The sequence below is a fragment of the Aethalodelphis obliquidens genome, unplaced genomic scaffold (genome assembly GCF_003676395.1).
Source record: "Aethalodelphis obliquidens isolate GAN/ISIS:26980383/991018 unplaced genomic scaffold, ASM367639v1 scaffold5, whole genome shotgun sequence".
Classification (NCBI taxonomy): domain Eukaryota; kingdom Metazoa; phylum Chordata; class Mammalia; order Artiodactyla; family Delphinidae; genus Aethalodelphis; species Aethalodelphis obliquidens.
Genome location: NW_020837949.1, coordinates 434,760 through 458,285, shown reverse-complemented (window position 1 = coordinate 458,285; position 23,526 = coordinate 434,760). Strand labels below are relative to the sequence as shown.

The 23,526-nt window shown below is 50.5% G+C and overlaps 1 protein-coding gene across 2 annotated transcripts in view; it reads right to left on the bottom strand.

Annotated features, from left to right (window-relative positions):
* The window catches only part of PTPRN2 (protein tyrosine phosphatase receptor type N2), a 687,992-nt gene that overhangs the window by 655,576 nt on the left and 8,890 nt on the right, over nucleotides 1-23,526 (bottom strand). Inside the window, exon 1 of one of the 2 annotated variants that reach the window (XM_027101366.1) lies at nucleotides 6,922-8,378. The exons of the other annotated variant lie outside the window; for it this stretch is intronic. The gene's annotated coding sequence lies outside the window, so the exon portion shown is untranslated. Of the gene's footprint in view, nucleotides 1-6,921; nucleotides 8,379-23,526 lie in introns of those variants that run through there. 2 annotated transcript variants of the gene reach the window in all.

Here is a 23,526-nt window from a genome sequence, read left to right as displayed (position 1 = left end):
CCGCGGCCCCTGCGCGCTCCCAGGACAGTAAGCATGCTTTCCCGGTGAACGCTTTCATCAAATTTCGTTTGAAGAAAAGATTCTCCCACTTTAAAAATACTGGTCTGTTCAATCCATTCACTTTTCAAACAGGAAAACTGAGACCCAGGGAGCTGAGGGAATAGCTGCTGTCGGCCACTGGTCACAGCAGAGCCGAGCAGGGAAGGTGGGAGCCCTGCTGTCGGCCTCACCGGGCACAGCCCGCTGCGCCCTCACAGCCCGCGGAGGTCGCTCGGGAAGGTGGGCGGAGCCAGAGCAAAGCCACTCCATCTATCCCTCTGGTCACTGTTTCGGTTTCATAAAACCCTCAGAAAGGTCAGCATGCCACAAACAGCTCGATTTCTTTTTTTGTATCTTATTTCCCTTCTTATGATAACTAAAAACACCCTGGTATGTGATGGAAAAACAGGATTGAGGGTAACTGCATCATCTTAAAAAAAAAAAAACTCCTGCCAAGATGGCAGAACATTTGAAATTATAATATTTGCACTTTGGCACGTGCAGATACAAACATGATCTTACATTTAATCCAGCATTATCCAAAACCACACTTCACTTCTGTGTGAGGCCTAATTGCAAACGCAGTGAGCGCCAGGAAATACTTAACACAAACCAGCATCCGGGGCCCGGCACACGGGCCTGAGCCCCAGCCCGCCTTGCCTTGTGACTGTGGGGCTGAGCGCTGCCACAGGGGGAGGGGACAACCCCTCCCAGGCTGAACCTGTATGTGACCTCAGAGCGGCCGTCAGAAGAAAGCATTTGGATACCCTGCAGGGTAGACCTCTGGTGTCCTTCACCCAGTCCTTAACTTGAAGAGCCAATTTTAGTTCCTAGCTAACAGCTTCCCAGTCCTTTGCCAAAAGTGCAGCCAGGACCGTGGCTGGTGTGTCTGGAGCCCTACCCACCTCCAACCTCCACAAGTCGGGGGAGCCCTCTCCCCTTCCCTGAGGGGCGCTCCTCGGCGGGCTCCGCGCCCACTGCCGGCGCGGCACGCCAGGCCCCAAGACTCGGGGAGGCGTGTGGGGGCTGTGGCTGTGTCGTCATAGACCGAGGGGCTTGCTGTGAGCCTGGCACACAAAGGGTGGGGCTGTGCGGAGATGCGACCCTGGGGGGCTCCGCCTTCCCCCACAAACCCACCCAGAACAATCATCAAGCCCAGACGAGCGCCATGCGAAGCGTTCAGAGCCCTCCCGCGCAGCTCAGTGTGTCACGGTCAGAAAGTCCGTTTCCACCTGAGACACCTGGCTGTCGTCTGTCACTGCTGGAGCCAGCAGCCTCATTATCCAGTCGGCTTTGGGAATTTGATGGTTTCCTCTTTTTCTAAGATTTTACTTAACATGTTTTTTTAACTTATCTCATCACCATCCCTTTAAAAAAGCAAATAGGAATAGTTTAACTCCCCAAATCTCAGTACCTAACCCTCTACCCAGCTGAGTAACATCGAGGGGCAGTTAGACATGTAAAAACATCTGGCTTTTGGGGGAACCACCATCCTGTCTCCTGCCTGGCCTTTGTCACATCACGGGGACCCGCATGAGAATGCTTCCAGAAGGTGCTAGGAGCAGGCGGTGCCCGCACCGTTCCACTGCCGGCCTTCCCGGGCTCCTGGCAACACCGAGGCAACGCCAGGTGGAGCCAACGAAGGTCCGAAGAGGGGGCGGGTGGGGTGCAGCCACTGGCCACGTCGGTGCTTCCATCAAACTCTGCCCTCCAAAATAACTGCTCAGAACACACGCAAAGCCCAGAAAACCTCTCGCTCCTACATAAACCCTCCTTCCAAGTAAAATTCACATGTCTTTTCCTCCTCTTCCCTACACCCTTTCCAGGACTGACACGGTCACCTTCCGTCCCAGAGAGGCGTCTGTGGGGCCTCAAATTAGTGCCATCTCGAAACATCGCCAGGGGACTGCTTCCTGAGCCTTTGCACCAGCTACTGGAGTGGTGCAGACGCAACACAAGACCCCCTGAGGGGAAGCAAGGAGCCGCGGTCAAGGAGCCCACGACCAGTGGACTGTCCGCCGCTCCCGGCTGCTGTCCCCTCCGGATCTCATCACGCCCCCTTTTCCTTTAAGACCCTCAGGTTTTACAAGACATAATTCAGCAGTAATAACAGCTGGAGACCAAGCCTGGTCAGACGCCCACACACACCTGAGCCAGGCCGGCTCCGCTAGACGCAGGAGCGGGACGGTGATGCTGGACCTGGCCCTCTGGCGTCCTCTCTGCCCTTCTCTGTGCGGTTGGATGCACTTCTCCCACTCAGGGCCCGGCTCTGACCTGAGGTCACTTCAGTGAACTTTCCCACGAGAAGCTCAAAGGTGATTCCCACGCCCAGGGCGGGGCCTTTGCCAAGACAAAGGTGCACATTCAATTTCTTTGCGGCGCTTCCTTTGATCGGCAAATATAAATCGCGTCATCTGATGAGTTTTTGTTTTTGCTTTGTCTGCCAGGAAGCTCAGCACTCACTTTAGTATTAAGACATAACTGTGTCACCTCTGTTAGCAAAGCATTTACATTTTAATTGGAACATCTGCACTCTGGGCCTTTGCCAAAACGTTTGACCCCGAGCAGCTGGCAACTGAGCTCCAGCTGACCAGCTTGCTGAGTGACAGGCCGGTGATAAATTTAGCCTGCTGAGTGCCATCAGTGCTCGATGTTACTCCACGTTATTTCATTCACTCCTCCCGGCCCTATGGGGTAGGCACTGCACTGCCCGTTTTATATTTGAGGAAACTGACTCAGAAATGTAGACTTCCAAGGCACATGTCAGCCACTCACTCTCGCAGGAATTCCTGGTGCTACCGGAACATCCAGTAGATCAGAAGATACAAGCCTGAGCTCCTCACCAACACCCAGGGAGAGCCCACAACAAACTGGACAGCAACACGGCCAGAGGCTCAGGCCAGCCTGTGTCATGTTCTAGGGGGACTCTGAGACGCCAGCAGGGCACAGTGACAAGAAATGAGGAACCTGGGGACTGGGTGTGTCCTCCTGGAGCGAGAAAGCAAAAGGGAGTCTCGGCCACTGACTGCACCCTCTTGGGTGAGAGGCACAGAGGACCCGGCTTCAGTTCCACATACAGAGAACATTCCAGCATCTTGAGATTCCCACCTGCATCGGAGATGAGGGTTCCTGAAGCACAAGCTTTGAGCACAGCTTTGGACCTTTTAACAAATCGCCGCGAGCAACACGTAAAGACCCCTGGAGGAGTCCAGCTGGCTGCCCTCCAGCGTCACTCTCTGAAAGCACGTGCTCGCTGGACAGAGGCAGCCTCTGTCCCCGGAGAAATGAATTATCTCTGAGGTGCTCAGAGGGCCAATGCGGAGGAAGGAGACAGGCCAGAATGACCTTGCATGGAAGCCCCAGCTGTCACCCCCCACCAGTGCCCCCCTGTGCCAGCAGCCGGGAGGGCGTGGGCTTGATCAGCGCTCCTGTGTGTCTCCCACCGTCGCGGCCACTTGGTCACACCATCACTCCCCAGGACGCGTGCGTGGGGGGCAGTCACTGGCTGAGCGGGAAAGCAGCCCAGGCGTGTCCAGAGCCCTCCTCCCCCAGGGCAAGGCCACCAAGCAAGTGCAGGCGGGCAGGCCGCTAAGCAGGCCGGAAACGCACAGAACCGCCTGCTCTCCCCCCCCGCGAACCTCAGAGTCCCCCGTCCTGCTCACCGCACAGCAGACACCCCACGGCATTCACCTCTGTGCAGGCAAAGGTGACTTTCTTCTTATTGGTTTATTTTTGCTTCCTTTTCTGGAAGACCCAAGCCCCTCAGAGCGGTCTTCTGATGGGTCAGACAGCAGATTCACCTTGGAAATGGAGGACCCTTAATGCAGAGTTCTGGGAACACTGAGTTCACCCCAGCGCTGCACCCTAACGTCCTCTGTCCACCTTCAGAGCCGTCAACCGTAAGTCTACCCACAGCCCTGCCCCGTCCACAGCGCTTTGCAGACACTTGTCAAGGGCTGTGCTTGGCTCCATGCACCGTCTGCAGCAATAAACGTAAAGGCTAATCGACCCCCTGGGAAAGCCACGGTCCCTGAATAAAAATGTCCGTTTACCTCGTGTGTGCTCTCGGAAGGGAGAGACCCACAACCAACACTTGTCGCTCCTCCCCCAGGAGTTTTCTCTGTGGATCCAATTCCTCCGTAAATAATGCAAGGCAGCAGATTCCCAAAGGCCGGCAGATCTACAGACTCCACGGGAAGGAAACCCAGAGCGCACAAAACCCCGGCCTGGTATCAGTTACGACAACAGCGCTGAGCCAAACTTAAGACCGGGAGGAGCCGGGCGGCCCGTCCCTGCCCAGCGCCCGCAGATAAAGCCCTGCTTGGACGCCCGCCGCACAGGCCAGGAGGATGGCCCGCCACTACTCATCCAGGTCCACATGGAGCCCACTGGCTACTGGGATTCGATGAGAACACGGGCGATGGTGGGGATTAAAAAGGAGGCTGTCGTCGCTCTGCCCTAGACACGGCAGCTCCCACTCCTGCCCCTCTGCACCCGGGGTCCCCCCCAGAGGCCCCCGTGGCACCAGGTGACCCTGACCCCAGGTCCCACGCCACCCCCCAGCAAGGGTGCCGCCCTGCCTCTCGGGCCCTGCGTGGCCTCCGGCAGGTGCCGTGACTTCCCCTGGGTTTGTTCCCCGGATGCTGTTGTCAAGGAAGTGCTAAACAAAACAGTGGACCTTTGAAGCCCCATAACAGACCTGGCCTTGGAGCAAGCGGACAAAGCCGTGGGGCCTGGCCGTACCACGCAGTGAGACCACTGGTGATGGCGCCTCTCGCTCCCAGAAGCAGCCCGCCCTGAAGGCCTCAAGTGCAGCTGCCCAGCTCCCGCTCAGTGCTTCCCTTCATCCACGTCAGGAAGGCTCACTGGCACCTGCCAGTAAAATCCCCGCACACGTAGGTGTTCCACGAACGGGAGCTGAATGGTGAAAGGCCCAGGTCTGCGGGTCAGGAGCCCTGGGTTTTAGTTTTACTAAATCCCCCCCTTGTAAACTTGACCAAGTCAATACATCGCAAAAATTCAGAAAGATTATGAGGCTCAGGGCACGTGTCCAACTTTGTCACAGTTCCCTGAAGCCAGAACTCTGCAATGTTCCAAAAGGAACAACGCAACAGCTCTGATGAACACTTCAGGGTATTTTTCAAAATCACAGATTTGCAACACCTACTGCTATAGAAAAGCAAAGCGCCTCAGGTCTGAGAGATAATGAGCCCCTGACAGCTGTTTGGGGAGGGGCTCTCAGCCCTTCCTTTGTGAGATGGGGAAACGCCTGCTTCAGCTGACCGTGGGCAACCTCCAGTATCTGTGTGTTTTATTTGCGCACACCAGGCTTTTTAAAGAAAAGACCAAGTGGTCCAGCAAGTTTTAGTGTTATTTCATTTCTCTCTTTTAAAGCAAACTTTCTCCTGATCCCCAAGCAACATGGGGTTCCCTGCTTAGCCCAGTGCTTCAACGGTGATTCAGACCTCACTTTCTAAGCGTGGCCCCAGAGGGTCCAAACCTGCAGCCACATTCTAACACCATCCCCGGTGACTCAATAACGTCTCAGTTTGAGCGCCCATTTTAGACAACACGCTGCTCACGAGGCAGATATCCCCGGGGCGAACATGCCACGCCTGAAATCACACTGGTTTCCCCGTTGCGCATGCTTGGCCCCAATGCCACGGTTTGGGTGAGTGTGGTCACTGATAGAGGAGCCTGGAGGACGCCCGCAGACGGAAGTCTCCACAGACACATTTCAACAGGGTGAGACCTGCGACCGCAAATCTAGTGCCAAGGGCGTCAGCAGAGAGGCCGACGGACACGAGTCTTCTAAGGGGCTCGCGTGACCTCCAGCCCCCGTCCTCTGAGGTGGGGACAGGGGCGTAGAGCCTGGCTCCACCTTCCCTTCGCACGAGAAGTGATCGTGAAATTGACCACAGCAGCAAACAAAATCTGAGTCAACACAGTCACACCCAGGGCCTGTCTGCATTAGGACACCCCCTCCACCTCCCACAGACAAAGCCAGCGTTAGGGTAAAGTCTCCCGTATAAACAGTCGTTTAGCGCTGACAGCAGCACCTCCAACCCTCCCCGCACGTGCTGGCACTCGCGCGGGAGGCCTGAGGAAGGACAGCGTGCTGACAGACACCGTGAGAGGGAAGCTCTTCAGTTACCACCGGCTCAATAACTCACGAAGCGCGTCTTCTGTTGTACCGCCAACCCCACCGGTCACACGGGGCTGGAAGGCCTGCAGCAGGAATCCAGGATTGACGCCGTGATGAGCGCTGCAGAGGGCCCGTGCCAGAACGTGATGGGACCCAGCTCAAAACCACATATGTGGATGGAGCAGATTAACTAAACACCAAACCAAAGACATAAAAAGCCTTCTTTATACTGAGTACCACGTCCTGCAAAAGCACAGGATCTCTCCCTGATCTGTCTCAGCATCAGTGGATAGCAGAGGCTGGTGAGACCAAGCAGGACCCTGAGGGGCCTTCCTGGGGACAGACCACCGCCCTTGTGTCCCCCACCTCGTTTATAAAAAAGGTTTAGCCACCTAGGCCCTCCCCAAGTTCCAAAGAGCAAATTTAATCAGAAAAATGAGGAAGTGCAGAGACAAAGGAAAACAGACAAGCAAGACAAAACAAGAGTTTAGCCATAAAACAGAGTCGAGGCCCTTCAGTCCCTCCCCAGGGCTATGGATAACGTCCTGAGCCACGCCCCTGAGCTGTTTTGCAGATACAGAAACTCCCACCAGGTGGAAGAAGGCAACTGCTGACCACCAGCCCACAGACCCCAGACCAGTTAGAACCAGAGGGTTGATGACTGAGAGTCCCAAAACACCAACCAATCAGAGAACTGTGCACGAGCTGACCACATACCCTGTGACCCTCTCTCTTACCTTGTCTTTAAAAGCCCTCCCTGAAAGCCAGCAGGGAGTTTGGGTCTTCTGAGCACGTGCTGCCTGTTCTCCATGCTTGGCCCTGCAGTAGACACTGTATTTCCCTTCACTGCAACCTCACGTCGGTAGACTGGCTTTGCTGCGCGTCTGGTGAGCGGACACAAGCTTGGTTTGGAAACACTGGTAGCTCGGTATTTCCCACAGCCGTTGCTCCCTGGGGCAGGGAGCGGTCCTCCCGGCTGCAGAGGAATTGCCCACCACGGCCAAACCCTCACGCACAGAGCGCCCTCTCTGCCTCACGCAGGCAAGGAAGAAGGCGCCCCCAGCGTGGCGTGACCCAAGAGCTGAAATCCCTGCCACCAAGGCACAACTGCAAACTCACAGCTAAAGTCCTGGGGGCAGCGGCGGGGGGGGCGGCAGCCTGAAGTGGCCTCTTGGAAACGGCAGAATCACTGACTGATCATCCAGCATTAACTATTCACCAATGCCCTTTTCTTGAAGTTCGACACAGGAAGGATTCAAACATGACAGACACAGGGAGCATCAGGAAGAACCAAAAGCATAATGAAATGCAAGGCTTTTTCTTACAGCAGTTTGCAAATTGGCCGTGATGTTTCGTAATCTGAAGTTTGGGTGAGGCAGTGCCAACACCCAGCTGGTGCAAGCTGGAAAAACAACTGGGCTGCAAACCCTTGGAAATACAACTTGATTACAACGAACGCCTCTCCCAAATGGAGCTAATCACACAGCATTCAGCTGCTCCCGGCAGCTTGCACGGGAGCACCGGACGTGCGTTCCTGTCTCCAACATTTGGGCCTCCTTGTCGGCTTGGGCCACACCCCTTCTGTGAGCCCCGTGGCCTGAAGCAGGCCCAAGTGTGGCAGGGAAAGGAGAAGGGGGCCCGAGACCCTGGGGGACTCTACAGGCCCAGTCTCACCTCCCTTCGTCTCATCCCCCAATAAGCTTTGAAAAGATGGTGACATCTTTCGTAAGATTCCTATGTTTTAATGAACGGTCTTTTCTATTTACAGGCTGTATGTATATATATTTAAAACCTGCCAGTGGGGTCATGCTTTACACCTGGCTATTTACTATCATGGTTAAGAACTCGGGCCGAAGCCACAGTGCCTGAGTGTATCTATGAAACGTGCATCAGAATAGCTCCTCCATCACAGGGCCGTTGCGAGGACTAAACAAGACGACCAGGATAAAGGGCAGAGCAGTGCCAGGCACACGGCAAGCTCTCCATGGGAGCTAACTGTTACTCCAAGTATCATTCGCCAAAGCTCCAAAGACTCTTCCACCTCATTCTTTCTAACAGCTGCGGATTCTGTGGTACGAATACAGCATACATTTAACCAGTCTCTTAATATGAAAAAGTAAGTTGTTTCTAGTATCCTTTTCTTCTTTTAATTTATTTATTTATTTTTGGCTGTGCTGGGTCTTTGTTGCTGCACGCAGGCTTTCTCTAGTTGCAGCGAGCAGGGCTACTCTTCGTTGCGGTGCGTGGGCTTCTCATTGCGGTGGCTTCTCTTTGTTGTGGAGCACAGGCTCTAGGCACGTGGGCTTCAGTAGTCATGGCACGCGGGCTCAGTAGTCGTGGCTCGCGGGCTCCAGAGCGCAGGCTCAGTAGCTGTGGCACACGGGCTTAGCTGCTCCGTGGCACGTGGGATCTTCCCGGACCAGGGCTCGAACCCATGTCTCCTGCACTGGCAGGAGGACTCTTAACCACTGTACCACCAGGGAAGTCCCTCTAGTATCCTTTTGTAACAGAAAAATGCAGCAGGGAAGATCCTTGCACAACCATCACTGCAAAAGCTGAAGCAACTCTACTCCCACCAAGAGGGCATGAGGGTGGGGCACCCCACGCCCCCGCCAGTGCCCGCTGTGCTGTGTGAGGCTTGGAGGCGAACGAGCACATGAGCAGCACCCAAGCCCAGGGTGGCGAGCCCGCAGGACGCCAGGCTGTGTGTGGCTGCCAGGCTCCCGCCTGCCCCGTCCCAGCTGAGCCCCCCGGGGCACCCGCCCTGATCCCCTCACCCCCCACCGTGTCCCCCATCTCCGTTTAGAACCTTTTGCTTTAGCTGCACCTGGCACGTGTTTACTTACAGGGCAGGTGAGGCCCGGACAGCACCAGCTCAGCCAGCAGGCCGCCAGTCCTTTAGCCCCAGGAAAGGCTCCATGACCTACATCAGCCAGGGACACGAAGGAGAACGAGGGTCTTGCTGGAGCAAGGAGAAGCACGTGCCAACCCGAGAAGAACTGCGCCGTGGGGCAAGCGGGGCCCACATCGCGCCTGCGTGCGAGTGCTCGCTTCTCCATGGGATCTGCATTCGGGAGAAACCACAGGGAGACCCAGGTCCAAGGCCCATCCTGTCTGCCGCAGCCCTGGGGCTGTGCGGGGCTTGGAACCCCGTATCCTGGGGAGAGAGGCGAGGCCTGACCAAACAGGCATGAGGCTCCCCCTTTCTAAAACCATGAGGTTCCCAGGACAGAAGGTGGCCCACGCTGCATCCGGTCTGGGGAACGGGATCTGGCGAGTGTTAACTTTCAGATGGTTAACTTTTACCTCCAAATACACGGTTCATACAGGCAATATTTGTGGCTACATGACATAGATTGTCAAAACAGCTAAATAAGCAACTTTCCAATACAGCCATCCGGAAGGGGAGCTTTGCAGATGGCCGAGAGCCACCCCCCACCCAACCGGTCATCTCCACCCCATGGGCCATCAGGCTCCGCCTGGCCCGGCACTAAGTGGCCACGTCCACAGAAGTGCAGCTTCCCTTGGAAGCCCAGTGTGGGGAGGGCCCCTAACTGGACGCCAGACTTCCCCGGCCTCGGCCGAGAGTCCAAGTGGAGCCCCCGGGAGCAGACACCTGGCCGCTGGGGTCCCGACGCCGCTCTGTCATGTCAGGACTCCACGCAATAAACAGGGACAAGCTGGCTGCTGTCTCACCGCCAAGTCCCCCTCACAGGACAGCGGACTCCACGCAATAAACAGGGACAAGCTGGCTGCTGTCTCACCGCCAAGTCCCCCTCACATGGACCCCAACCTAGGCATCCACCACAGCACCATCCCCTAAGAAGTTCCCTGCGTCTGAGCCATTTCCTCCTCCTGAAAAGCTCTCCCTGAGATTATAAACCGTCTTGAAGACGCTGAAGATCAACCACAGCCGTCAGAAGGTCCTGCTGGGTCCTCGAGTCTCCAAGACAAGCATCAGACAGCGGGTCACCCGTGACGCCGCAGAGCCCTCTCCAGGTCAGCGCACAGCCCCACGGCCCGCCGCCCGGCACGGGCAGCCCCGACCTTGAACCCCAGGACACCCGATCCCTGTGCTCGTGACCTTCAAGGGTGGGGGGCCGAGCACTAGCGAAACTGGGGTCCTTTCTGAGCTTCTGGGTTTCCTCCCTTCAAACGTCTCCGAAGGAGACATGGTTTTCTCCTGGTGGGAGAGGGCAGAGCTCCCCTGGTCTCTGCAGGTTACCAGACAGCCCTGCTCGTGGCCGGTCCCTTAGCAAACACGAAAACCAAGGAAGTGATCAGAAATTAACGGAAGCCAAATGGCCTTCATCCAACTGAATGAATGACATGTATCTTGCCCTGTGCTCCCCTGGATATTTATGGTGTTTATTCCCATCTTTTCTAGGCCTGAAGATTCCTGAGCTTTCGCCAGGCTGTCCTGTCACTGTGACAAACATGCTGGCTGAGGCCGCTGTGCCTGCGACTGCATTTCCCCCTCCAAACGGAACAGATCAGACATTACCCAGGCAGCATTTATTTTAGGAAGGCTTTTCATTATGGCGATGGAAAATGCCAGGGCTGAGGCTCCGTGGGCGCCCTCCAGACCTCCAGGCTCGCTCATTATCTGACACACGCACATGTTCCTGCCCTGTGCTGAGCGGCCTGGCCCACCCCTGAAGCCGGCAACCCAACATCCAAGTTGATTAACCGATGAAAGTTCTGGAGGAAGGACAGCCTCCGGATGGAGGCGAGAGGCGGGCGCTTCGTGCCGAAAGTGCTCCGAGGAGGAGCAGAGACATGGGGGCTCTCGGGGAAGGGGAGGCTCTGGAGAGGTCCCGGCCCAGATGTGCAGGGTGGGTATGCAGGTCGTCCTGGACACAGAGCTGACCCGCCCGCTGCCAGCTATGCCCACAACTGCCACTAAGACATGTGCAGAGGGGGGGGACTCCCTTTACTCATCAAAAACTACTGTTTATAAATTGTATACCTATGCATATATCTAGTTTCCCTGGACCTCAGGGAAACTGAGGTCCAGACAAAGTGGATAATTTGGTCACTCATAGTAGCGTGAAACCCCTTACTTTTTTTCCGTTACTCACAGATAATTTAATGATAGGGACATTAAATAACTCCTTCTGGGGTCCCTGGTCTGAGAGAAAAAACAACTTTTAGTCTCGATTTCCTTTTTCCAACATACTGAGGGAATCTGCAGTGTGTCAATCATATATGCCTCACTTACACTGCACAATTTGGGATACTTACCACAAATACCTCAACAAATGCTTCTGGAGCAGCTCATTCATTCACCTGTCACACTTCACACAAATACTGCTTCAGCGCAGGGGCCTTGGGGAGCACTGCTGTGTGGTGTATTTGAAAGTTGCTGAGAGAGTAGACCTTAAAAGTTCTCATCACAGGGAAAAAACCATTTTTTTCTTTTTCTTTTTTTCTTGTTATCTATATGATGGATGTTAACTAAACTTACTGTAATCATTTCACAATATATGTAAGTCAAGTCATTACGCTGTACACCTTAAACTTACACAGTACTGTATGTCAGCTGTATCTCAATAAAACTGAAATTGAAAACCATAAACATTCCTTAAAATAGCCATTTGTTTTCTTTTAATCCTGCAAACTAGTAACCATTTTTTTCAAATTTGGAGAACTGATACAAAGTTGCCAAATCTTTACAGTTCCAATTTTAAAATGCTTAAAGAAAAAAACCCTACCACCTGCTACCACAATCACTTCTTAAAAGAAAAATCACTAACAACAAAAAAAGAGAATATAATAAATTTTTTTAAGTCTTTCGAAGTGAATAGAGCTGACCTGATGGAAACGAGTCACTCGTCGTCCCTTTGGCACCGGGGATGTCAGGTCTGCCCCGCCCCCACCAGGTGCTCAGACCCGGTCCTCGGGGCAGCCCAGGGGAAATGATCCATGCCAGTCACTGCCGGGGTGCACGTCCCCCGGCCTCTCAAGGTTTCGGGCTATAAATCGCGCTTTGTAAGGGAGTGTGGACTGACTTCCAAGAACTGGATCTTCACTGAGCAGCCTGGAAAGAAATCAAGTTTGGGCCTCCACAAAACAGAGGGCGCACCCAGCCCCGCCGCCTGGGAACACTGAATGGGGTGTGTGTGTGTGTGTGTGTGTGTGTGTGTGTGTGTGATGCTGACGCCCCCGCCGTTCTTGCTACAGAGGAGGCGTCCTCTCCAGAGACCCAAGGAACCGTGGTGGCCGCACCGCCTGAGAAGCCCCTCGGGCGCTGGCTGTCCTTCCCACTGGCCCAGACCACGCTGCTGTCCCCCTTGCTTCCAGCAGCGAGCACACATGGTCAGTCTGAATTCTAAGCCCGCCAATGCCACCTTGCACCTCACTCCTGTCAGAAAATTCAGAGCACCAGGCCCACAAACAGGGCAGGCCAGGACAAGAGCGATGGGAAAAGCCTGCTTCAAAAGATCAGGAAGCCTCTGCTCAGAGTAATGTTGCCTTCCTGCCCCAGAGCTGCAAACCGTGTGTGATAAGCCCCATTTCCAGGGCATTTCACTCACAAAGCAGGAGGCCCGGGTCTGCCCTGACCCCCGCCTCCCTCTCTGGCTTCACTGTCTTCAGGTCTCAGGACCCGGGCTGCTCCGCCAGGTCTTATCACAGGGGTGCTGCCCCAAGACCTGAAGCCCCACATACCAGAAACAGGGGTAGCCTCTGAGCCAAACCAGAGCTGTCAGAGAGAGGAAGCTCACAACTCCGGGCCACAAATCTGCCGCAGATTCAGATGCTGTCCACTCACAGCCTGGGCCGTGGGACCAGAAGGTCACGACTCGCCGAACATCACACGTTGGTCTGTGCGGTCAGGACAAGACAACTGAGCGCTCACACCCCTGCCGGCACCACCAAGTGTGCAAATCTAGACAAGAACCCCTCCTTCTCACTCTCGTTTCCTTTCCACAAACGCTTCACTTCCAGTTTTTCCTAGTTGTTCATTTAGGACACAGCCCAGAGAAGCCCAAGGTCAACTCCAAACACAAGCCATGCAGAGAGCACAGAGCAGAGAAATCGAGAATATCCTTACAGGCCCTTGAACTCACTGCCAGTCAGCACAGGCGCCTAAAGAGGATGGGTCGCCTTTCAGCCACTCAGCGCTGATACACGGAACACTTTATAAACTGCTAGACTGAGGTCAATGGTAGTTCGTGGCCAAGGGAACAATTCATAGCACAGAAGCTGAGACGTTTATATCTTTCTAGGGACGGCTCCTCCGTTAGGGATTTACAGAAGAGCTTCCTTCTCTCAGCCCAGCAGCTACCCCGTGCAAAGCCCCAAAGGACCCAGACAAATCACAGAGGCCCTGAAGGACGAGCAGGTGGGAGGAAGGCCAGGACGCAGGAGCCCTGCCTTTCCAGACGCCCGCCCTGGGGCCCCACGTTCATACAAAAGCGTTTTGCAAGGTGTGTTTTCAAGCTGGACCTGACACTCCGCCTGCAGAGTCTTCAGGTTCTAATCGGGTCCCTCTTTCGCTTCTTTTATTCCACCTGTTGCAGGGTTTGGGATTTTTGTTTGTTTTGGCGTGCTGTTACTTTTTAGTAAGGCCCGTGTTCGTCAGCACAGCTAATGAGAAACATGGGAAACACCTATTTCTTCAGGGTCCCAAAAGGTAAACGTCAACTTCGTAAGTGCTACTTCCATTTCTTGGCAAGAATTAGGAAACAGAACAAAATAAATATCTATGGAATAAAAAAATGTAGTACTTACACATGGAGGTCTTCTCACACGGGAAGCCCTTTCCAGATAAGGACTTCCCAAACCAACAACATGTGTGCGGCATGGAAAATTCTCCAGTTATTAAGTGAATTAACTTAAATAAAATTCCGTTATACGACAAGCACTGGGAATTTACAGGAAAGAGGCCCCGGTGATCTTCTGGAAGCAGGGAAGGTTCTGGAGGGCAGGAGAGGTTCTGGGAACAGGGAACACTCTGAAACCACGGGCAATTAGTCAGATCCATTTCACCCGCCTTCACTAATCCAGGTCGTTTTAGGATCTGCATGTCCTCCAAGCAGCACGTAGCCTAAACAATAAGATGTTTGCCTGAGTTGTTTTCCAGGAACCTGGAATCAGCTGCGCCTAGTTTGAGCTGAGCTGGTTGAGACAGGATAGGACCACCAACCCTCCAACTGGGCCTGCACGAGTGTCCACTCAGTGACCTTTTGAACATGCAGAGGCCTGTAGCCCAGTTACACCTGCGCAGAACTACGATCCCCGCACCTTTTCCCAAGCACCTTTCTCCACCCTCCCCATGCTTCCCAGGCTTTGGACCGCCGTCCTTCTTTCTTATCCCATAGATACCCCCGAGCCCCTTGCCTTCGGAGAGGCCTGCCTTGCAAATAAACCCTCTCTTTGCTGCCAACCTCAGCGTCTCCGCATTTTGGTTGAACCTGGTGTGGTAACAGTTTGGGAAGGCAGGGAAGGTTCTGGAGGGCAGGGAGACACTGACTTGTTTGTGTTTGCACGTCCAGTGCCCAGTATAGGGCCTGGCACACAGTACGTGCTCAGTCCACTGCAGCGGTAAGAGGTTTTTCTACATGGCTAACTGTATAGTTCAGAGGAAAACCAACACTCTGTGTTCATAATGAGAATAGAGAAACCTGACAAAGGATAAATATCTAAATTTTCCTCAAAATGTACCACTGTCCCTTGGTATCCACGGGGGGATTGGTTCCAAGACCCACCATGGACACCAAAATCCACGGACGCTCAAGTCCCACGTTTGGGCCTCTGTATCCGTGGTTCCTCGTCCATTGATTCAAACCACCACAGATCGTAGTGTAACGTATTAATCGGAAAAAACCCACGTGTAAGTGGATCCACACAGTTCAAAGCCATTCCAGGTGGCCTGTCGTCTTGTTTAGTCCTGGGCACAGATGTGAGCTGTGGCGCTGCCTCTAAGCTCTAAGGACGTCGCCTTCCTCCAGAGAAGCCTGGTTCTGGCTTCCGTCTGGTGACTAAGGACTGAGGGCCCCGACAGCCTTATCCAGCCAGGATAAGATGGTTCGCAGCTGGACCTCTGTCCCTGCGAGGCCTGTCCTCTCTCCATTGAACCGCTTCTTGTCCACAGCCCACTGGGTCCCAAGTGGCACCTCAGAGACACTCCAAGGACCCCTGCCTGGGAAGCAGGGAGCCCTCCCCAGAACTGGCTGATGCTCTGATCCATCTTCTCCCAGAGTTCCACCCCTAACTCTTCACTCTGATTCTTTTTCTATCTCCTACCCCTTGTCCAGATTCTCCTGTGTTCTACTGGGTTAGTCAAACGCCTCAGTCCACCACTAATGGACACAGAACTCCCTCTGGAATCTTTGGCAAAGATTTGGTCTTCAGTGGAAAGCAATTAAGCTAACATGAAAATGGTGGTTTCTAGATGAAGATGAGAGCATGGTATGGGTCATTCAGCCCACTGACTGATGCCGGCAGAGGAAGCTCCCACATGTGAGTTTATATTTTCTGAGTGATTTACATTTTATTCCAACTGAATAAGCAAACCTCACTTCCTGACATTTTCTAAGCTGAAGACTAGTCATTCACTCATTTTGAAATGTTCTTAGAATGAGAATCTGAATTTTATAAAGTGTTCTTCTGGAGGTTAGAGTGATGCATAATGAACAGTAGCAAGAAAATCTGATGCTTATAATGTAGAAATGTATTCCCTTCCCTCGTCCCACTTTTATAAGAATAGTTGATAGGAATTAGTCATCGGATAATCAACAGTCCTTTGTATTTCACTGGCTTTTGATGCCAACCCAGAGAAGTGGGGTGGGAACAAGAAAGGGAATCTGCTTCCTGGAGACGCACGAACATCAGCTTTGGGTGCTGATGAGGCCAGAGAGAGGTTCAGAGAGTCAAGAAATTTTCACAAGAAGATTACGTGTATTTGTGAAAAATAGTCATTCTTTTTTTTTTTTTTTTTTTTTTTTGGCTGCGTTGGGTCTTCGTTACTGCACTCGTGCTTTCTCTCTAGCTGCAGAGAGCAGGGGCTACGCTTCGTTGGGGTGCGTGGGCTTCTCATTGCAATGGCTTCTCTTGTTGCAGAGCACGGGCTCTAGGCACGTGGGCTTCAGTAGTTGTGGCACATGGCTCAGCAGTTGTGGCTCACGGGCTTTAGTGCACAGGCTCAGTAGTTGTGGCACACGGGCTTAGTTGCTCCGCAGCATGTGGGATCTTCCCCAACCAGGGATTGAACCCGTGTCCCCTGCATTGGCAGGCGGATTCTTAACCACTGCACCACCAGGGAAGTCCCCAAAAGTATCACTTCTGAAAATAAAGAGTCCAATCCCAGAGTAACTGGAAGGGAGTCTGGAAGAATAACCGGGCCAGTGTCCCGACTTCCAGCAAGTGTTCGCCCACACTTCATGTCTCTGTTTATTCTGCCCGTGAAGACTTCCAGACCAAGAGAACCCCCCGTATCCCTCCTCAGGCTCTGTCTGGGTCAGTCTGGGAGGCTTCATGATCACCACATCCCCAGGTCTGAACCTCCTTACTTAGAAGTTATTTATAAATTGATGAAACTGGACCAGGGAATGTTTTCCAGCCTCAAAGTCTATAATTGGCTCATTCATTTATTCAGCAAATATGACTGAGTGTATATATTCAGATATGCCCACCACTATACTGGCTTAAAACTAAGTGTTTCTGATATATGGGCTCACTCTGCAGCCGCACGAGGTCTGTGGCAAACAGGCCCGGGAGCTCTTGTGCAGAAGGGTGGACCACCCTCCACCGGTCCTCTCGATGTGCTGCCGCTCACGTGTGCCCGGTGACGTGATTGATGATCCATTTTAACTAAACACAATATGAATCAGATTTGAAGGGATTCTTGCAAGGAAATCATGGATTGTTAATGACGACACTATCACAGAAAATGGGATGAGCTGATACTTCTCCTAGTAGGAGCTCTTCAGACACAGTGAGGTCAAAGGAATGGCAATTTAATCAGACCCAACAAGGAAGCAGTCAGAAAGCTGGAACGTCACCCTCCAGACTTCTTCACGTATGGACTTACATACATCATCGTTAATGGTGGACACTGTTCTAACCGCACATTGTGCCCTGAGACAGCAGGTATACCCTGAAGCCACTGAGACTGAAAAGACATTTAAAAAGTAAGCATCTGAAACAATATTAATAATTTTAGTGAGGAAAAAAAGTTTTTGTACCTTCGACAATAATAATCATTGGCAACGTTTTATCTCTCATTCTTTTAAATTTATTTTTAATTTGTTTTATAATAAGCATAAGTTCAGTAGAGCATGTAGGTAATTTGCAAATATATATACACATACGTGTATACCTCTACATGGACACATACACATGGCGTGGGCCACGTCCATGAGGGGAGGTTTCCAGCAGAACAGTGACAGGGTCAGATTCTCAGGGCAGGTCCCCGGTCACTGCACCAGAACTGGAGGGCATGCAGAGGAGACAAGACTTCTTTGTGTTACACTTTGTTCTGCCACCCCCATCAGCCCTCCTCTCCCTCTCCTGCAGGTGAGCACACAGCCAGCAGCTCCTCCCAAGCCCCCCATCTGCATCGGGGCTCCTCAGCCAGCCCAGCTGACCTTCCAGCCAGTCCTCCGGGGTGGGGGCATCCTGTGCACTGAAGGACATTCATTCAGCATCTCAGCCCCCTCTCTGGAGGTTCCAGCAGCACACCTCCCACCCCAGCTGGGACAACCAAAAATGTCACCAAGACAGTTGAGACCCCAGTGGAAAACCACTGGGTTACATAAAGGAACTGCACACCCGCTTCTCCAGGGGAAACTTAAAACAACCCTCCGCCTTTTTTCAAAGGACATATTCTTCCCCCTTTATTCATTTTACACAGCAAAGCAGCAGCTTTTGATATACTGGAGGAACTATTACACCATTTGAAACACGTACACCCGTACCCACATCGAATCTTTCAAAACAAGGCTTTGATTTTGGAGTTAGGACCCATTTAATCTTCTACAATCTTTGTGAAACATCTTATTTTACGTAAGATCACCTCTAACAATCTGGAACATTCTTTTTTTCCCAGTGTTTGACTTTAAATGTACCCTGGATATCTGATGTTCTTTAGGAGTTCCTAAGGAAAACATTTAATCATTAAACAAATGCTACATATTCTTCAACAATATCAATTTAGACCAAACATATCATTTTTTAACATCACCAATAGACTGCTTAATTAATGTACTGATGTGTCAATAATGTAGTCTCCTAGCACCCTAACATGGGTTTTACATCTATAGTTCACTCCCTCAAAGCCTTTGGAGAATAGGAACAGGCACATCTGCATAAATATCCAAACTTTCAGCTTGACTGCACATTTTCATCTTCTCAGAATAGCACCAAATCAACATATTCCTTCAGAACTACTTCTTCTCAGAGACAAAACAGATGTAACCAGGCAGGATCTAGTTTCATTGCTAAGTATCGATACTCTTTAACCCGTACACACTTACTATATTTTTTACTAACAAGGTTTTCATTCCCAGACTGTTCCTTTGATATTGCATTGGTCCATTCTCCTAGACATTTGCTTGTCATATGAATTCCGTACAATGGTTTTCAGCACACCACCCATGTCATTTACACCATCTTGGTTATACATCTGTATGTACGCATCCACATCTTCTATGATGAGGGTAAATTAAAATCTAAGTTCATTATGATATGTTAGGAATAAACAACCATTAGAAATTATCACAGAGATTGGTTCAAGATGGCGGAGTAGAAGGACGTGCTCTCACTCCCACTTGCGAGAACACCGGAATCACAACCAACTGCTGAACAACCATCGACAGGAAGGCACTGGAACTCACCAAAAAAGGTACCCCGCATCCAAATACAAAGGAGAGGCCACAATGAGACGGTAGGAGGGGCGAAATCACAATAAAATCAAATCTCATAACTGCTGGGTGGGTGACTCACAAACTGGAGAACACTTACACCACAGAAGTCCACCCACTGGAGTGAAGGTTCTGAGCCCCACGTCAGGCTTCCCAACCTGGGGGTCCGGCAACGGGAGGAGGAATTCCTAGAGGATCAGACTTTGAAGGCTAGCGGGACTTGATTGCAGGACTTCGAGAGGACTGAGGGAACAGAGACTCCACTCTTGGAGGGCGCACACAAAGTAGTGTGTGCATCGGGATGCAGAGGAAGGAGCAGTGACCTCACAGGAGACTGAACCAGACCTACCTGCTAGTGTTGGAGGGTCTCCTGCACAGGCAGGGGGTGGCTGTGGCTCACCATGGGACACTGGCAGCAGAAATTCTGGGAAGTACTCCCTGGCGTGAGCCCTCCCAGAGTCTGCCATTAGCGCCACCAAAGAGCCCGGGTAGGCTCCAGTGTTGGGTCGCCTTAGGCCAAACACCAAAAGGGAGGGGACAGCCCCACCCATCAGCAGACAAGCCCATTAAAGTTTTACTGAGCTCTGCCCACCAGAGCAACAGTCAGCTCTACCACCACCAGTCCCCTCCCGTCAGGAAACTTGCACAAGCCTCTTAGATAGCCTCATCCACCAGAGGGCAGGCAGCAGAAGCAAGAACTACAATCCTGCAGCCTGTGGAACAAAAACCCCATTCACAGAAATATACAAAAGATGAAAAGGCAGAGGGCTATGTACCAGATGAAGGAACAAGATAAAAACCCAGAAAAACAACTAAATGAAGTAGAGATAGGCAACCTTCCAGAAAAAGAATTCAGAATAATGATAGTGAAGATGATCCAGGACCGAAAAAGAATGGAGGCAAAGATAGAGAAGATGCAAGAAATGTTTAACAAAGACCTAGAAGAATTAAAGAACAAACAAACAGATGAACAATACAGTAACTGAAATGAAAACTAAACTAGAAGGAATCAATAGCAGAATAACTGAGGCAGAAGAACGGATAAGTGACCTGCAAGACAGAATGGTGGGATTCACTGCTGTGGAACAGAATAAAGAAAAAAGAATGAAAAGAAATGAAGACAGCCTAAGAGACCTCTGGGACAACATTAAACGCAACAACATTCACATTATAGGGGTCCCAGAAGGAGAAGAGAGAGAGAAAGGACCCGAGAAAATATTTGAAGAGATTATAGTTGAAAACTTCCCTAACATGGGAAAGGAAATAGCCACCCAAGTCGAGGAAGCACAGAGAGTCTCATACAGGATAAACCAAAGGAGAAACATGCCAAGACACATAAAAATCAAACTGGCAAAAATTAAAGACAAAGAAAACTTATTGAAAGCAGCAAGGGAAAAACGACAAATAACATACAAGGGAACTCCCATAAGATTAACAGCTGATTTCTCAGCAGAAACTCTACAAGCCAGAAGGGAGCCATGATATACTTAAAGTGATGAAAGGGAAGAACCTACAGCCAAGATTACTCTACCCAGCAAGGATCTCATTCAGATTCGACAGAGAAATCAAAAGTTTTACAGACAAGCAAAAGCTAAGAGAACTCAGCACCACCAAACCAGCTCTACAACAAATGCTAAAGGAACTTCTCTAAGTGGGAAACACAAGAGAAGAAAAGGACCTACAAAAACAAACCCAAAACAATTGAGAAAATGGTCATAGGAACATACATATCAATAATTACCTTAAACGTGAATGGATTAAATGCTCCAACCAAAAGACACAGGTTTGCTGAATGGATACAAAAACAGGACTCATATATATGCTGTCTACAAGAGACCCACTTCAGACCTAGGGACACATACAGACTGAAAGCGAGGGGATGGAAAAATATTCCATGCAAATGGAAATCAAAAGAAAGCTGGAGTAGCAGTACTCATATCAGATAAAATAGACTTTAAAATAAAGAATGTTACAAGAGACAAGGAAGGACACTACATAATGATCAAGGGATCAATCCAAGAAAAAGATATAACAATTATAAATATATATACACCCAACATAGGAGCACCTCAATACCTAAGGCAACTGCTAACAGCTGTAAGAGAGGAAATCGACAGTAACACAATAATAGTGGGGGACTTTAACACCTCACTTACACCAATGGACAGATCATCCAAACAGAAAGTTAATAAGGAAACATAAGCTTTAAATGACACAATAGACCAGACAGATTTGATATTTATAGGACATTCTATCCAAAAACAGCAGATTATACTTTCTTCTCAAGTGCGCATGGAACATTCTCCAGGATAGATCACATCTTGGGTCATAAACCAAGCCTCAGTAAATTTAAGAAAATTTAAATCATATCAAGCATCTTTTCTGACCACAACGCTATGAGATTAGAAATCAATTACAGGGAAAAAAACGTAAAAAACACAGACAATGGAGGCTAAACAATACGTTACTAAATAACCAAGAGATCACTAAAGAAATCAAAGAGGAAATCAAAAGATACCTAGAGACAAATGACAATGAAAACACGGTGATCCAAAACCTATGGGATGCGGCAAAAGCAGTTCTAAGAGGGAAGTTTATAGCTATACAAGCCTACCTCAAGAAACAAGAGAAATCTCAAATAAACAATCTAACCTTACACCAAAAGGAACTAGAGAAAGAAGAAGAAACAAAGTCAGCAGAAGGACACTCTTTCACATAAATCACAGCAAGGTACTTTTTGATCCACCTCCTACAGTAAAGGAAATAAAAACAAAAATAAACAAATGGGACCTAATGAAACTTGAAAGCTTTTGCACAGCAAAGGAAACCATACACAAGACGAAAAGACAGCCCTCAGAATGGGAGAAAGTATTTGCAAAAGAATCAATGGACAAAGGATTAATCTCCAAAATATATAAACAGCTCATGCAGCTCAATATTAAAAGAACAAACAACCCAATCCAAAAATGGGCAGAAGTCCTAAACAGACATTTCTCCAAAGAAGACATACAGATGGTCAAGAGGCACATGAAAAGCTGCTCAACATCACTAATTATTAGAGAAATGCAAATCAGAACTACAATGAGGTATCACCTCACACCAGTTGGAATGGGCATCATCAGAAAATCTACAAACAACAAATGCTGGAGAGGGTGTGGAGAAAAGGGAACCCTCTTGCACTGTTGGTGGGAATGTAAATTGATACAGCCTCTCTGGAGAACAGTTCCTTAAAAAACTAAAACTAGAACTACCATACAACCCAGCAATCCCACTACTGGGCATATACCCAGAGTAAACCATAATTCAAAAAGACACATGCACCCCAATGCTCACTGCAGCACTATTTACAATAGCCAGGCCATGGAAGCAACCTAAATGCCCATCAACAGACGAATGGATAAAGAAGATATGGTACATATACAGAATGGAATATTACTCAGCCATAAAAAGGAACAAAATTGGGTCATTTGTAGGGATGTGGATGGATCTAGAGACTGTCATACAGAGTGAAGTAAGTCAGAAAGAGAAAAACAAATATTGCATATTAACGCGTACATGTGGAACCTAGAAAAATGGTACAGATGAACCGGTTTGTAGGGCAGAAATAGAGACACAGATGTAGAGAACAAACATATGGACACCAAGGGGGGAAAGCGGTGGGGGGGAGAGGTGGTGGTGGTGGGATGAATTGGGAGACTGGGATTGACATGTATACACTGATGTGTATAAAATGGATGACTACTAAGAACCTGCTGTATAAAAAAATAAAATAAAATGCAACAATTAAAAAAAAAAGAAATTATCACAGATAGAAAATAAGTGATTCGGCTTCCTAGTAGACTAAACTAAGAATCTAATCTTTATTCTGAAAAATAATTTTTCCATTTAAAAAAGGTTTCTTTACTCAAGTCATCAAAATGCTTCCTCCTGCTTAAATTCCCAGTGATGAAAAACTCACGTAAAAGAGCATTCTCTGGGCTTTCAGCATCCGCACTTGACGTGCCCTTTGAAGTGCTTGCCCCAAACAAGACAAAAGCAAACAGGAGACCCAAGGCCTGGCATGGCCACTTCCGGGGAAACAGACGCTGGCACAGCCAGGGGCTGGGCCACCCTGCACAGGCACCCCGCCTGGCTCCTGTCAGAGAGAAATTCAGCCCACACCTGGTTCTGCAAGAGATGGAAGCCTTGGCTTCTGATACCACAGTTTCCCTATTCCACCTACACTCTGCCGAAAGTCTTTTTTTAAAAGCATATTCCAGACCCTGGGTGTGACACAGAAGTTGGGCAAAGAACTTGGAATCCTTGCTGGGCAAGGCCCAGGGTGTGCCCCCCCAGGAGGACTCCACCAGGACCCCAGCCTCGCCGTCTGCTCCCCACGGGACATCCCGCTGGCACCTCTGCCTCCCCTCCCCACAGACACGCGCTGCGGTTTCCTCTGGGGAGGGACGCGCGGCGGGACCCCCGGCGAGGACAGGA